Source organism: Adiantum capillus-veneris, chromosome 6, assembly GCF_014529385.1.
Source record: "Adiantum capillus-veneris isolate H3 chromosome 6, ASM1452938v2, whole genome shotgun sequence".
Taxonomy (NCBI): Eukaryota; Viridiplantae; Streptophyta; class Polypodiopsida; order Polypodiales; family Pteridaceae; genus Adiantum; species Adiantum capillus-veneris.
Window position 1 is genome coordinate 44069197 of NC_140936.1, and position 3856 is coordinate 44073052.

The 3856-nt window shown below is 44.1% G+C and overlaps 1 pseudogene; it reads left to right on the forward strand.

Annotated features, from left to right (window-relative positions):
- The first annotated feature begins 222 nt into the window (after positions 1 to 222).
- Positions 223 to 518, forward strand: LOC147455429 (E3 ubiquitin-protein ligase pub3 pseudogene; annotated as a pseudogene).
- The last annotated feature ends 3338 nt before the right edge of the window (positions 519 to 3856 follow it).

The following is a 3856-nucleotide window of genomic DNA, read 5'->3' on the forward strand; positions in this document are numbered from 1 at the left end:
AAGGCTTTGTTTGACGGGCAGCTTCTTGATGTGTATTTTACTCGATCTTTCTATAAGCACGTGTCTCGGGAGCTTATTTCAATTTTTAACGACAAGTAACTTGAGCTCCTTATCAGTGGTCTTCCAGAGATAGACTTGGAAGACCTCAAGGCAAATACGAAATATACTGGTTACACGGTTGCATCTCCTATTGTGCAATGGTTCTAGGAGTTCGTGCACCAATTTAACAAGGAGGACATGGCCCGCCTACTGCAGTTTATAACTGGCACTTCAAAGGTTCCTCTTGAGGGTTTTCAAGCATTGCAAGGCATCTCAAGACCCCAAAGGTTCCAAATTCACAAGGCTTATGGAGCTCCTGAGAGGCTTCCATCGGCACATACATGTTTCAATCAGCTTGACCTTCCAGAGTACTCTTCAAAGGATCAGCTGAAAGAACGATTGCTACTTGCAATTCATGAAGGCAGTGAAGGGTTTGGCTTTGGCTGATGTGAGGAGGGAAAATTCCTGGCTCTGTTATATTATATACACAGGGTTTTGGGCGGGGCACACGATACAATAAGAACCCCTCGCCTGTCATAACTCCACGTGGCTCCAGTGCTTAGAAGCTCTAAAAAAAACTATGCCGTCAAAAGCCCAACGCTGAAAAGCCACAATAGAAAAAACTATGCCGTCACCAAGCACATAAAATAGAAAACGCATTCTGCATTGCTCTCAAGAGCAATTCGATCTTCTCCACAAGCAGTTCGCACGTTCCTAGCAGTAAGCAACGTTGCTCCCAAGAGCACTTCCATCTTCTCCACAAGCAGTTCGATTTGATCTTCTCCACAAGCAGTTCGCAGGTTCCAGAAGTAAGCAGTTCGCAAGTTGCAGCCATAGCACCAGAAATGAGTGTCGAAGATCTTTCAAACCCTGGTAATATTTCACAGATCATCAAGCTAGAGAGTACTTCGGATGCTTGCCGACGTGATGAGCACTCCCAAAGCTCAGATATTTCGTGCGATCAACCCATGGCAGAGGTATGTTCTACTAATGCTACTGAAGCAGAAGATATCATATTGCAATCGATGATCAATTGGTCTGATATGTAGTCGAATTACCAAAACTCATTGCCTTTGCTGGCCCGTTCAGCACATTCTTTTATTGATGCTATCGGTTGAAGTGAAGGATACACAAATAGCTGATACAAAGTGAGGGCATCTCTCCAGATGAAATCACCTACGCTTTAGTCTTAAAGGCTATCTTGACAATAAAGACTCTCTCTCTAGTTGTACCCTTACAAAAACACAAACAGACCATGCGGGCATTCTCTCTGAGATGTCCTCTATTGGAACACGGTGACTGCATAGTACTATCAGCATGGACCTGGAAAGGAAGCTCTGAACTGTTTCAGTGTCAAAGGTTATGCGCTTGTAAAACTTCACAAGAGAACCGTCGCCCATGATAAATAAGTCAAAGGAAAACCTGCCAGCCACCACTGATGGCGAACAATTTGTTGCTGAGGTCACCCATGCGTGTTCGCAAAATACTATGTTATTAAACGGCATGACACTATGTTGCGAAGCGAGGGCCTCTCTTCAAATGCAATCACGTACACATCCATGAAGGCATGTAGCTCCACGCAAGAAGCTGATATGGGCAAAAAAAGTGCTTGAGGAGTTTTGTTTCTGGAATGTCGCCTCTTGAAATGGATTGATTTACAGGTTGTGCAAAACAGATCGCAGGAAGAGTCTCTATCCAAATGCAATCAACTACGCCTACACAAGAATCTAGAATGCATGCGGGTCAGCAAATGCAATGACGTGCACAGCCATAGATATTAGAATCCACGATATGATCGCTATTCAACGTTTGTTGGGAGTACGATTTCATGCTTGGTGGTGGTTTGATCGATATGTATACAAATGTGGTGTTCTCACAATAGCACAAAATCTTCTTGAAGGGTATCCTCCCAGGGATGTCGTCTCTTGCAGCGGGTTAAGTGCAGGAGATGCCCATAAACGTTGATACAAGAAAGTCCATTGGCGATAGACATTCAATCGCGTGGTGAGTAAGCATTATATTTTTTGATTTTTGAAACTCAGAATGCAGTTAATGAACACACTGAAAATTACACGCTACCATGGGAATGGCACGTTCCCACGTATTATAAAAATTGGGGAAGAATGTGCAAACCCCCCCATGCAAGGAGACTTGCATGTTTTCTTTTTTTTAAAAACATAAAAATGGAACAACAAACAATTAATAACATTGACATCTTGTATGATCATCAACATTGAGCTTGACAAAACTCTTAACACTCCTTGTGGTTTTTGGCGAGGTACCCCTCTGAAGCACTACGATCGGTAACCAACTTATGCGGAGGTACACGACTACACCACGACGATCGGTATCCCAAACACTCTCAGGTAAAAAAATCTAACACTCTTTCATGAAATCTCTCTCTCTCTTCTCTCTCTCTCTCTCTCTCTCTCTCTCTCTCTCAGTTTCCAATATTTTGTTCGATCTCAATTCGATGGAACATAGCTAACACCGCACTCTAGTTCGCCCATATGAGCATGTTGTGTTGTTGTGTAATGCCACATGCCTGCAATGTGAGTAAGATGCTAGTTGCGATCCTCTCCAAATTGGGTTGCTATTAGAACTTTGTAAGTGTTTCGATGGCTGTGTATCTAGGCCTAATAAGATTTGGAAAAGACCTTAATAAGAAAGACCCTCTCTCTTAATTTATGAAGTTTTTTACAACGTGGATTTCAGAGAAGACCTGGAGGTTCGAATCCGTGGTGTTGATCAGTTAGTTGAGAAGCAATGCACCTCTCTCTCTCTCTCTCTCTCTCTCTCTCTCTCTCTCTCTCTCTCTCTCTCTCTCTCTCTCTCTCTCTCTCTCTCTCTCTCTCCCCTGCATGTATTGTGTGACTGCTCTCGTGTGTGTCACCTTGCACATGGTACAATGGTTTGAACTGTCGTCAGAGGTGCAATCGACATCCCTCTAGGTGCTCTCTCTCTCTCTCTCTCTCTCTCTATCTCTCTATCACACTCTGTGTGATGGCTCTCGCCTTCTGTCACCTTACGTAGGGTACACTCGTCTGAGATTTGCCGGATGAACCTTGTGCTAGCACGTGTCCGGGGGGAGGGGCCGAAATCCGTTCCCCCATTATAAATGTATAGATTCCAAGAGACGACATCTCGGTCAGGAGGCTCCTCGCGCACTTTTTGTGCTTTATGAACTCTACCACATTTATTGATACATGTCGACCAAGTCGGTGTTAAGCACGATGTTTTCTTTCAACAACCCGAGTCTAACAATATCATCATGAATTCTTTCGCCCATATGAGCATGTTGTGTTGTTGTGTAATGCCACATGCCTGCAATGTGAGTAAGATGCTAGTTGCGATCCTCTCCAAATTGGGTTGCTATTATAACTTTGTAAGTGTTTCGATGGCTGTGTATCTAGGCCTAATAAGATTTGGAAAAGACCTTAATAAGAAAGACCCTCTCTCTTAATTTATGAAGTGTTTTAGAACGTGGATTTTTGAGAAGACCTGGAGGTCAGAATCCATGGTGCGGATGAGTTAGTTGAGAAGCAATGCACCTCAGCACCTCTTTCTCTCTCTCTCTCTCTCTCTCTCTCTCTCTCTCTCTCCCGCATGTATTGTGTGACTGCTCTCGCGTGTGTCACCTTGCACATGGTACAATGGTCTGAACTGTTGTCAGAGGTGCAATCGACATCCCTCTAGGCTCTCTCTCTCTCTCTCTCTCTCTCTCTCTCTCTCTCTCTCTCTCTATCACACTATGTGTGATGGCTCTCGCCTTCTGTCACCTTACGCAGGGTACACTCGTCTGAGATTTGCCGGATGA